This window comes from Mustela erminea, chromosome 9 (assembly GCF_009829155.1).
Source record: "Mustela erminea isolate mMusErm1 chromosome 9, mMusErm1.Pri, whole genome shotgun sequence".
NCBI classification, from domain to species: Eukaryota; Metazoa; Chordata; class Mammalia; order Carnivora; family Mustelidae; genus Mustela; species Mustela erminea.
This window is the reverse complement of record NC_045622.1, coordinates 3,128,071-3,142,074: the sequence shown is the minus strand read 5'-3', so window position 1 is coordinate 3,142,074 and position 14,004 is coordinate 3,128,071.

The following is a 14,004-nucleotide window of genomic DNA, read 5'->3' as shown; positions in this document are numbered from 1 at the left end:
AAGGCATTATTCCAGGACCAAATCCAATTTGAATTAAAAAAAATCACTGTGGCTGCATGGTAAAAAATGTATTAGAGGTGGAGGGTCAGCATGGGTGTGTGTGGGGAGACCAGCTTCAAGGCTACTGCATTTGTCTAAGTGAGAAAGAGATGTTTTCAGAATGGGTACTACTCCAGTTCACATTCAGAGGACAAAGTCATTGGGCAGGGTGATGGATTGGATATGGCAACTGCAACAGGGGTATTAGAAGAACCTTCTGCGCCACTTTGTCAACCTGGATGGGTGTTTGGTGCCAAACCCTGAGATAGGAAACATTTGAGTGCCGGTGTTAGGAACTGCATTGTGAATCATGTTTCTTCCTGTTTCTGTTGATTGCTCCAATACTGAAGGAAAATTGTGGCCCAGCTCCAACAAGTATATAAGATTTGAAGGTATGCATGTTGTGTGACCTCATTCCTGGCTCCATCTGCTTTTGCAAATTTTGTTTTTATTTTGTCTCATTTTTCTTAATTTAAATGTACATTATGTCCTTCTGAGTTGTTTGCATTCTTATAAGGTATCTTAACTATTTTTCAAATAATATGTGACATAAAATAAATAATAGATACAAATTATATGAAAACTTTTAATGAAGTCAGTGAATTTTAAATTTTTTATTTTATTAACATATAATGTATTATTAGCCCCAGGGGTACAGGTCTGTGAATCACCAGGTTTACACACTTCACAGCACTCACTGTAGCACATACCTTCCCCAATGTCCATAACCCCACCCCCAACCCCCCTCCCCCTGGCAACCCTCAGTTTGTTTTGTGAGATTTAGAGTCTCTTATGGTTTGTCTTCCTCCCAATCCCATCTTCTTTCACTTATTCTTTTCCTCTTCCCCAAACCCCCCATGTTGCCTCTCAACTTCCTCATATTAGAAAGATCATATGATAATTGTCTTTCTCTGACTGAAGTCACTGAATTTTAAATAATATGGTAGCATGTAAAACAGAATACTCATTGGAATATTAGCTATACTGGAAAATAAAAGTGCTAATTCAAAATACTTACATTAGAGTTGGCACTTTTACCACTATGCAGTTATTATTATTATTTTATTATTATTATTATTATTATTATTATTATTATTATTATTATTAGTGACTACCTTTCATCATTAAATAATGACTCTTCCAATTGGCTTACTACTGCAATATCATTAGAGAGGTCCGACTTGGCTTTCAGTTTAAAAACAGTTAGTGAGCTCCTATTATATGCCATGGACTTTCTGAACACTGGAAATTTAACAGTAAATAAATTATGTTTTTATTTTTTAGATGTTTTAACACCCATAGAGAAACGTTGGAAGGGCATTCTATTATGAGTGATGGTACTCATCATAGTAGCAGCAGCATCTCTCTACAGGATATGTACTGATAAAACACTATAAAGTTGGCTAAAAATAAATAAAATTTTGAAGTCCTACTGATCATAAAAATCTTCTTGATACTCATAACTAAGAAACTGGTTAATTAATTGCTGCCTATCTGATGGGAACTTTTTTAAAGAAGATTTTATTTATTTATTTATTTGACAGAGAGAAAGAGATCACAAGTAGCTAGAACAGCACACAGAGAGAGAGGGGGAAGAGAGAGAGGAGAGAGCCTGATGGGGGGTGGGGGGCTTGATCCCAGGACCTTGAGATCATGACCTGAGCCAAAGGCAGAGGCTTAACCCACTGAGCCAAACAGGCACCCCCTGATGGGAACTTTTTACTAGTACTCCAGAAAGCTCTGTTCTCAAGTTTATTGAACACATTTACTACTGACTTCGATGAAAAGCAAAAAGATGGTCATTAGCTGTAGATAACATAGCGCTACAAGAAATACCAACATGCAGGGTGATAGGTCAGTACTCACAAAGCTTTTCACAGAAAATAAACAATATCAATCTAATACAGAGGAAACACAGCTTAGTAGTAACATGTGTGCAACAGGCTTGAAGGTTTTATGTGATAGTTAATTTGATAAAATGACTATATGACATGATTACTGAAAATTGAGTGCATTCTTTGGCTACCTTGGGTGAAATAAAACACAGAGTATTGTAGTCTGTGTAGGTTGCCATAACAAAATATAATAGACTGGGTGACTTAAACAACAGAAATTTATTTTTTTTCGCAGTTCTGGAGACTGGGAAGTTCATGTATCAAGGCATTGGTCAGTTTGATTCCTAGTGTGGACTCTTCCTGGCTGGCAGAAATTGCCTTTTTGCTATGTCCTCGTATGTGGGAGAGAGACAATTCAAGCTCTCTCCTATCTGGTCTCATAAGGACACTGATCCTATTGGATTGGTGCCCAACCCTTATGACCTCATTTAACCTTAATTACCTTTATAAAGCACTGCCTTCAAATACAGCCATATTGGGGGCTGGGCTTCAACATATGTATTTTGAGGGGATATAAACATTCAGTCCATAACAAGTACCTTGCCTAAGGGATATAACCTTCTATGTAATTACATTACAGGAGATACTGTTTCTAGTTTTAGATCTCCCATTTTAAGAAATATGTAGATAAGCTACCTGTGTTAAGAAGAGAGCAATTGAAATGGTGATTTTTCTATAAATAGGAGCAAATATGGAACAGATGCAGACTAAGTGATGTTTAGTCCAGAAAAACGATGACTGTTGAAGAGGAGAAGAACATGATTTGAATGGGCTGTCATGAAGAAGAAAATTTTACTGAAAGTCCCCAACAAATTCTAGGAAAAAAATCAGTGTGCCAAATGTGTCAAGAAAGACAGCTGTCACTATAGAAATTCATTTACACATGTGGAGCCATCATCCAAGGAAAATTGTGTTACCTTGGAAAGTACTGCCTTTTGGTAATTTGAGATATTTGAAAAGAAGCTGGAAAATTATTTTGCCAAGATCATTTAGTAGATTTAATGTTTTAATCAAAGAGGAAATTTAAAAAATGGAGCCAAGATGCCCTTCAACGGACAAATGGATAAGGAAGATGTGGTCCATATACACTATGGAGTATTATGCCTCCATCAGAAAGGATGAATACCCAACTTTTGTAGCAACATGGACAGGACTGGAAGAGATTATGCTGAGTAAAGTAAGTCAAGCAGAGAGAGTCAATTATCATATGGTTTCACTTATTTGTGGAGCATAACAAATATCATGGAGGACAAGGGGTGTTAGAGAGGAGAAGGGAGTTGGGTTAAATTGGAAGGGGAGGCGAATCACGAGAGACTATGGACTCTGAAAAACAATCTGAGGGGTTCGAAGTGGCGGAGGGGTGGGAGGTTGGGGTACCAGGTGATGGGTATTATAGAGGGCAGGGATTGCATGGAGCACTGGGTGTGGTGAAAAAATAATGAAGACTGTTTTTCTGAAAATAAATAAATTGAAAAAATTAAAAAAAAATGGAGACAAATGAAAATGAAACCACAATGGTCCAAAATGTTTGGGATATAGCAAAAGCAGTTCTAAAAGTAAAGTTTCTAGCAACACAAGCCTACCTCAAGAAGAAAAATCCCAAACAACCTAACTTCACACCTAAAGGAGCTAGAAAAAGAAGAATGAACAAAATCCTGAATAGATCAATGAAACCAGGAGCTTTGTTCTCTGAAAAGATCAACAAAAGTGATAAACTTTTAGGTAGATTCATCCAGAATAGAGAACAAAAAACATGCAAACTAACAAACAAAACATAAGACACAGCGAGGACTCAAACAAAATAAAAATAAAAGAGGAGAAATAACCACCTACAGAATACAATGGATTGTAAGAGAATATTATGAAAAATATATGCTAACCAACTGGACAACTTACGAGAAATGGCTCAATTCCTAGAAGCATTTAGCTTCCCAAAACTGAATCGGGAAGAAATAGAAAATTTGAACAAACTAATTACCAGGAATGAAATTGAATCAGTCATCAAAAAAATCTCAACAAACAAAAATCCAGATGGCTTCACAGGTGAATTCTACCTAACCCTTAAGAAAGAGTTCATACCTATTCTTCTCAAATTATTCCAAAAAAAAAAAAAAAAAAAAAAAAAAAAAAAAAAGAAAGAAAAGAAAACTTCCAAATTCATTTTACAAGGCTAGCATTACCCTGATACAAAAGCAAAGTCACCACAAAAAAGGAGACCTATAGGCCAGTATCTCTGACAAATAAGCATGGAAAAATCCTAGACAAAGTATTAGCAGACCAAATTCAACAACATTAAAAATAAACAAACAAGTAACAGTTAACATAATCAAATGGGATTTATTCCTCTAATGCAAGGGGGGTTCAGTATTTGCAAATCAGTCAAAGTGATGCATTGCATAAACAAAAGAAATGATAAGAACCTTATGATTATCTCAATAGATAAAACCATTTGACATAAAAAGCATTTGACAAAGTATAACATCCATTCATGGTAAAAACAAAAACAAAAACAAAAACAAAAAAACCTCTCAACAAAGTTGGTTAGAAGAAACATATCTCAGCATAATAAACAGCCTACATGAAATACCCATTGATAAGATCATACTCAATGATGAAAAACTGAGAGCTTTACCCCTAAAATCAGAAAGAAGACAAGAATGTTCACTCTCATTACTTTCATTCAATGTATAAGTAAGTTCCAGTCACAGTGATCAGACAAGAGAAAGAAATAAAAGGCTTTCAAATTGGTAAGGAAGAAGTAAAACTTTCACTATGTGCAGATGACAAATTCTTTATATAGAAAACCCTAAAGATGCCACCAAATAAACTACTAGAACTGATAAATGAACTCAATAAAGTCAGAGGATATAAAATCAATATACAGAAATCCACTGCATTTCTACACACTAACAATGAAATAGAAGTAAAATTTTTAAAAAGTCCTATTTACAACTACACCAAAACAATAAAATGCCTAGTACTAAACAACCAAGGTGGCGAAATCTCAAAAACTATAAAATACTGATGAAAGAAACTGAAAACCACAAAATGAAACGGAAAGACATTCCATGCTCATGGACTGGAAGAACAAATATTGTTAAAATATCTATGCTACCCAAAGCAATCTATAGATTTAATGCAATTCCTATCAAAATACCAACAGAATTTTTCACAGAACTAGAATAAACAATCCTAAAATCTGTATGGAACCTCAAAAGATTCTGAATAGTCAAAGCAATCTTGAAAAAGAAGAATAAAACTGGAGGTGTCTTAATTCCAGACTTCCAGCTCTATTACAGAGCTATTGTAATCAAAACAATCTGCTCTTGGCACAAAAATAAACACACAGAGCCATGGTACTGAATAGAAATCCCAGAAACAAATACACAATTAAGTATATACATATGTATGTATGTGGATATGTATGTATGTATGTAGTCAATTAATCTTCAACAAAAGAAGCAAGCATATGCAGCAGCAAAAGTCTTTTCTACAAATTGTGTTGGGGAAACTGGACAGCTACATGGAAAAAAAATGAAAATGGACTACTCTCTTACACCATACACAAAAATAAACTAGAAATGGTTTAAGGACCTAAATGTGGGACTGAAACAATAAAAACCCTTGAAGAGAGCACAGGTGGAAACTTCTCTTGACATTGGCCATATCAATGTTTTTTCTAGATCTGTGTCTTGAGGCAGGGGAAACAAAAGCAAAGAAAACTACTAGGAGTATATCAAAATAAAAACCTCCCCAGTCAAGAAAATGATCAGCAAAACTACAAGACAATCTATTGAATGGGAGAATATATTTTCAAATGACATATATGATAAGTGGTTAGTACCCAAAATATATAAAGAACTTATACAACTCAACCCAAATAATCTAACTAAAAGTGGGCAGAAGACATGAACAGACATTTCTCCAAAGAAGACAGCCAGATGGCTGAGAAGCATATGAAAAGATGCTCAACATTACTGACCACCAGGGAAATGCAATTCAAAACCACCATGATATATTATCTAGTACCTGTCAGAATAGCTAAAATAAGAAACACAAGAAACACAAATTGGCAGATGAACTCTGGTGCACTGTTGGTGAGAATCCAAAAGCTGTAGCCACTTTGGAAAAGAGTATGGAGTTCCTTCAAAGTTAAAAAGCAAACTATCCTATAATCTGGTAATTTCACTACTGGATATTTACCCAAAGAATACAAAAAGACTAATTTAAAGAAATATATGCACCCCTATGTAACCATCCCTCAGAACAGCGTACTGCTTAAAATATAACCCATGAGAAATTATATGAGCTATCAAGCATGCTTAGATGCAGCCTTGGGAAAAATGTACTAGCAACAGGCCTCTAGGGGACAGGACGATATACATCCTTGAAGCTGAGCAGCTGGGAACGCCTGTCCCGCTAAGGGGGGACACGGCGTGCTTCATTTTTCCGTTGTCTCCCCTTCCCCAGAGAGCACCAGCAGTTAGTCAGACAATCTTCTTGTTTGGGCTTACTCACTATAGGTCATGTACTATCGGACCAGACATATTTTGCATTTCTTCTTACTTATCTGCAAGACTCATGGTCAATGTGTAACCTACTCTGGCTTCTTTGTTGGTTGTTACCTACTTTCCAATAAATATGAGACTGAGGAGTCGTTCGGAAAACAGTCTTTTCCATGGTCGACCCCTGGTCCCTTTCTCTTGCAGCTGACTTGTTTGTGCCTCATTCTTCTCCCATGCGCCCTCTGGAAACAGCACCCCTATGTTTACTGAGCAAGTATTTACAATAGCCAAACTACGGAAGCAACCCAAGTGTCCACTGATAGGTGGAGGGATAAATATGTTATATATGTATATATGTTATTATATCTATGTCATATATGTGTATATATGTATGTATATGTATATATGTATACATATGTAGGTATACATATCAAATGATATATTATTCAGCCATAAAAAAGAATGAAATCTTGCCATTTGATCTAAAGAATATATGTAAAGTGAAATAAATCAGAGAATGACAAATACCATGATTTCACGCTTATATGGAATTTAAAAAATAAAGCAAAAGAACAAGGAAAACAGAGACTAACAATAACAAGAAACCCAGACTCTTCACTATAGAGAACACAGTGATGGTTATCAGACGGGGGTGGGCGGGTGGATGGGTGAACCAGGTGAAGGGGACTAAGAGTATAACTAACTGTGAAGAGCTCGGAGTAACAGGTAAAACTGCTGAATCACGATTGAATCACTATACTGTACATCTGAAACTAATATAATAGTGTATATTAATTATACTGGAACTTAAGAAAGGATAATTTAGTAGATTCAAATATTCAAAGAAGGTTCCCATCTTTTGAGGTTTATTTTTTGATGCTGGTTTTATCATTACTAATCTTTTTGTAATTTTCTCTGAGCCATCTACTCTCCTTAAAATTTTAAACTTTAGAGGCCAATAATGGTATTTACAGTTACAGGTTTACACACCTATCTAGAATGCATTATAATGCCACATATGTCTCTATATGTATATTTTGTTCAAAAACTCAGTTGCAAATAAACTGAGTTGAATGTTTAATTGAAGAATTAAATAAAAAATACTGAGAATTTATCCAATCTGAAAAGTACCATTTATGTTATGATGACTTCATTAAGATCATTAAGATTATTAAACTGTTTCAAAAATTTCTTTCAAAATTCTTTTAAGGATGATTAGGATCAGATTCCACATATAATTCAAAGCTCTTTCTTCCAATATACCTACTAACAAAATTGAAAGTTGCAACTTTTTTTTTCTTTTTTTGAGATAGTGTGAGTTGGGATGGGGAAGGGCAGAGGGAAAGAGAGAGTGAGTGACTATTAAACAGACTCCATGTCCAGCGTACAGCCCGACTCAGGGCTCGATCTCAGGACCCTGAGATCATGACCTGAGCAGAAATCAAGAGTCAGATGCCTAACCAACTGAACCACCCACGCACCCCAACAGCTGCAGCTTTCTTGATTGGTATCTCATTTTCAGACATTTTGCAACAAAGTGATTCAATAAATTAAACACTTTTATAAATTTGATGTAGATATAGATCAATACCTAGGATGCCTATTTTCTGTAATTTAAGTTTCTCTGCCTAATAAAGCATCTGACCTGAGCCTGCTGATAATAGTTAGATATCTAAGGGCCTAAGACTTGAGATCCACTGAATTAACATTAGAGATGATCTCACTAAGAGGAGTCATAAGACTTAACCAGTCCTAAGTCAATTAATTTAAATGTTCATATGTATAAAAGCTTTTATTATATATGCTGTACATTATTTTGAGGAATAATTGACTAACATAATTTTATGTGTAAAACAGAATGATTAAGAAGTTCAAAATAATTAATGCATCCATCACCTCACATAGTTAACTTGTTTTTTTTTTTTTTAATGAGAATGCTTAAGATCTCCTCTAAGCAACCGTCAAATACACAGCATTATGTTACTAACTATATTCTCCATGCTGTATCTCAAATCACCTGTATTCACTCTTATAATTGAAGGTGTGTACCATTTGACCTGTATCTTCCTGTTCCCCCTTCCCCTGCCCTTGGAAACCACCATCCTATTTGGTTTCTACAAAATGTGTTTTTTGTTTTTTGGGTTTTTTAACATTCCACATATAAGTGATACTACACAGTATTTGTCTTCCTCCATCCGGCTTATAGTGTAACACCTCCCAAGTTCATTCATGTTGTCACAAATGGCTGAATTTCCTTTTTGTAAATGACCGAATAATATACCACATTGTCTTTTCCCACTCATCCACCGAATGACAATTAAGTCCTTGGTTATGGTGACTAATTAATGCTGCACTGAACATGGGTGTGCAGATATCTCAACATAGTGATTTCATTTCCTTTGTATATAAATAGACAGAAATGGGATTGCTGGATCACATGGTATTTCTGTTTTTAATTTTTTGAGGACATGTCATACTGTTTTTCATAATGTCTGTACCAATTTATATTCCTACCAACAGTTTATAAAGGTTCGCTCTTTTTCATAGTAGCCATCCTAACAGGTGAAAGGAGATATCTTATTCTGATTTTGGTCTGCCTTTCCCTAGTGATTATTGATGTTGAGCACCTTTTCATATAGCTATTGCCGAGTATTTCATAGAGCTATTGCCTTCTTTAGAAAAAATGTCTATCCTTTGCTCACTTTTAATTGCATCACTTGCTTTTTTTTGGCTATTGACTTATATGGTATATGTGTCTGTGTGTATGATATATAATATATATATATATAAATATATGTATGTGTGTGTATATATATATACATGTATTCATATAAATATATAAATATATATATATATCTGCTAAGATACATATGGTTTACAAATATTTTCTCCTGTTCTGTAGGCTGTCTTTTCAATTTATTGTTTCCTTTGCAGTACAGAGGCTTTTTAGTTTGATGTAGACCCATTTGTTTATTTTAGCTTTTGCTGCTTGTACTTTTGTGTCTTATCCAAGAAATCATTGCCAAGATCAATGTCAGGACCTATTTTTCCAGGTTCTCTTCCAGGATTTTACAGTGTCAGGTCTTACATTTAAGTCTTTGATCCATTTCAAATTCATTTTTGTAAGTGGTATAAGGTAGAGGTTCAATTTCATTCTTCCGAATGTGGATCTCCAGTTTTCCCAGCACCACTTATAAGAGACTACCCTTTCCCCATTTTGTGTTCTTGGCATCCTTGCTAAAAATAGGTTGACTGTAATGGCTGGATTTTTATCTGGTCTCTCTATTCTGTGCTACTGGTCTATGTCCACTTTTAATAATAACATACTATTTTAATTGCTATAACTTTGTAATACAGCTTAAGATCAGAATGTGTGATGCCTTGAGCTTTGTTCTTTCTCATGATTGCTTTGGCTATTCAGGGTCTTTTGTGCTCCATACAAATTTTAGAATAGTTTTTTTTTCTATATCTGTGAAAAACACTTTTGAAATTTTGATAGGGATTACACCGAATCTGTAGATTGCTTTGGGTAGTATGAACATTTTTACAGTAATAATTCTTTCAATCCAAAGACATGAGATATGTTTTCATTTATTTGAGACTAAATTTCTTGAATCAATGTCTTACAGTTTTTAGTGAATAGGTCTTTCACTTTGGTTAAGAATATTCCTAAATATTTTATTGTTTTTGATGCAATTATAAATGGGACTGCTTTATTAACTTCTCTTTCAGATAGTTCTCTGTGAGTGCATAGGAACAAAAGTGATTCGTGTATGCTGATTTTGTATCTTGAAACTTTACTGAAGTCATTCACTAGTTTTTAACAGATTTTTGTGGGAGCCTTGATAGAGTTTTCTATATAGAAGATAATGCCATCTGTAAACAGATAATTTTACTTCTTCCTTTCCAATTTGGATACATTTTGTTTCTTTGTTTATTTTTCTTTTCTATTTGCCGATGATAGAACTTCCAGTTCAATGTTCAACAGAAATGGTGAGAATGGGCATCCTGATCTTGTTCCTGTCTCAGGGAAAAAGGATTTAACTTTTCACTGTTGAGTATGATGTTAGCTATGGGCTGGCCATAAATGGCCTTTATGATATTAAGGTACATTCTTTCTATACCCAATTTGTTTTTGTTTTTTGTTTGTTTATCATGAAAGGATACTGTATTTTGTCAAATGGTTTTTCTATACCTATCGAGATAATGATTGTTATCCTCCATTTTGTTAATGAGATGTATCACATTGACTGATTTGCATATATTGACTAATCCCTGCATTTTGGCATGAATCCCACATGATCATTGCATATCATCCTTTTAACGTGCTCTTGAATTTAATTTGCTCGTATTTTGTTAAGGATTTTTGCATCCATGTTCATCAGAGATATTGGCCTACAATTTTTCTTTCTTACAGTGCTCTTATCTGGTTTCACTATTAGGATACTGCTGGCCTCAAAAAATGAGTAGATCTGAAGTCAAAAATAGACAGTAATGCAATAATATTAGGGGACATCAATACCCCACTGTCAACAATGGATGGATTATTCAGACAGGAAATCAATAAGGAAATAATGGACTTGAGCTACACTTTAGACCAAATGGACTTAACTGTGCCAGTTATACAGAAAATTCCATCCAACAGCAGCAGAATATACTTTCTTCTCCAGTGCACATGGACTATTCTCCAGGATATATTTAGATCATAAAATAAGTCTTTTAACAAATTTAATGAGACTGAAATATCAGTATCTTTTCCAACCACAATTGTCTGATCAGTAACAAGAAGAAAGCTGAAAAAAATCACACATATATGGAAATTAACACACTTCTGAACAACCAATAGATCATAGAAGAAAACAAAAGAGAAATTAAAAAAATCTTGGACAAATAAAATTAAAACACAATATACAAAAACAACAAATGCCTTCATTTAGAAAAAATAAACATATCAAATAAACAACATATCTTTATAGCTCAAGGAAGGTATAAATGAACGAACTATGCCAAAACTTTCCAGAAGCAAGGAAATAATAAAGACTGGCATAAAAATAAAGGAAGACCAAAAAGACAATAGAAAAAAATCAACAAAAGTGAGTGGGTTTTTTTTTTTAAAGATTTTATTTATTTATTTGACTGACAGAGATCACAAGTAGGCAGAGAGGCAGGGAGAGAGAGAGGAGGAAGCAGGGTTCCCGCTGAGTAGAGAGCCTGATGCGGGGCTTGGTCCCAGGACATTGGGATCATGACCTGAGCCGCTGAACGCAGAGGCTTTAACCCACTGAGCCACCCAGGTGCCCCAAGGTTTTCTTTTTCTTTTTTTTTTTTGAAAAGAAACAAAATTGACAAAGCTTTAGCTAGACAAAAAAAATTTTTAAAAAAGGAGAGTGGACTCAAATGAAGAGAATTGTAAACAAATGAAGAAACATTACAACTGATAGAAATCCAAAGCATCATAAGAGACTATTTTAAGTAATTATATGCCTACAAATGAAGTGACTTAGAAAGGGATAAATTCCTAAACACACATGACTTACCAAGACTGAATCATGAAGTAACAGAAAACCTGAACATACCAGTAATGAACAAGGAGATTCAATCAGTAATCAAAAAACTCCCAAGGGGTGCCTGGGTGGCTCAGTGGGTTAAAGCCTCTGCCTTTGGCTCAGGTCATGATCCCAGGGTCCTGGTATCCTTTGCTCGGGTCATGATACCAGGACCTGGGATCGAGCCCCACATCAGGATCTCTCCACAGCCGGAGCCTGCCTCCCCCGCTCTCTCTCTGCCTGCCTCTCTGCCTACTTGTGATCTCTCTCTCTGTCAAATTAAAAAAAAAAAGACCCCCAAAACAAGAACAAAAACAAAAATCAAGGACCAGGTGGCTTCCCATGTGAAATCTACCAAACATTTATTTTTTATTCTTAATTTTCCTTTATACAGAGAGAGCACAAGCGAGGGGGGAGCATAATATGGAGAGGGAGAGAGAATCTCAAATAGGCTCCATGCTGAGCATGGTATGGGGCTTGATCCTACAACCTTAATTAAGATCATGACCTAAGCTGAAATCTAGAGTCAGACATTAAGCTGACTGAGCCACCCAGGTGTACCAAATTCTATCAAACACTTAAAGAAGAATTAATCAATTCTTTTCAGACTCTTCCAAAAAACTGAAGAGGAAGAAACATGCACAAACTCACTTTGTGTGATATAATATATTTACATTATGTTCACATAGAGTTGTGTATGTGACATACTACATTTACATACAGGATTAGGAGAAGCGTAGTCTATAATCCTTATGGACACAGGCTATGTGCAAAAATTGTCACCCAGATAGTAAATTGAAATATATTCATGTCATTCAAATACTTTGCTCCTATTATTTGTACCCTACTTTATAGATATTAGCCTAATACAATTTATCAAAAAATGTCATTAATAAATTTATCTTATGTTGTTATTAAAAAGATACACTGTAGTGATTGTGGCCCCTTGTTATGACATATATGTAAGACAGTGTTAGAGTCAGATTGTAATAGTGATGATATTATTAAATTGTAAAGAGAACCACTGTGATGTTTCAATAAGTCAAACAAAATATTTATTAGGAGTTTATTAAAATTAGGTCTTAGAATACTATACTCCATTTTCTATTTTCTTTTTTTAATTTTTTTTAAAATTTTTTATTTTTTATAAACATATATTTTTATCCCCAGAGGTACAGGTCTGTGAATCACCAGGTTTACACACTTCACAGCACACACCAAAGCACATACCCTCCCCAATGTCCATAATCCCACCCCCTTCTCCCAACCCCCTCCCCCCAGCAACCCTCAGTTTGTTTTGTGAGATTAAGAGTCACTTATGGTTTGTCTCCCTCCCAATCCCATCTTGTTTCATTTTTTCTTCTCCTACCCACTTAAGCCCCCATGTTGCATCACCACTTCCTCATATCAGGGAGATCATGTGATAGTTGTCTTTCTCTGCTTGACTTATTTCGCTAAGCATGATACGCTCTAGTTCCATCCACGTCGTCGCTAATGGCAAGATTTCATTTCTTTTGATGGCTGCATAGTATTCCATTGTGTATATATACCATATCTTCTTGATCCATTCATCTGTTGATGGACATCTAGGTTCTTTCCATAGTTTGGCTATTGTGGACATTGCTGCTATAAACATTCGGGTGCACGTGCCCCTTTGGATCACTATGTTTGTATCTTTAGGGTAAATACCCAATAGTGCAATTGCTGGGTCATAGGGCAGTTCTATTTTCAACATTTTGAGGAACCTCCATGCTGTTTTCCAGAGTGGCTGCACCAGCTTGCATTCCCACCAACAGTGTAGGAGGGTTCCCCTTTCTCCGCATACTCGCCAGCATCTGTCATTTCCTGACTTGTTGATTTTAGCCATTCTGACTGGTGTGAGGTGATATCTCATTGTGGTTTTGATTTGTATTTCCCTGATGCCGAGTGATATGGAGCACTTTTTCATGTGTCTGTTGGCCATCTGGATGTCTTCTTTGCAGAAATGTCTGTTCATGTCCTCTGCCCATTTCTTGATTG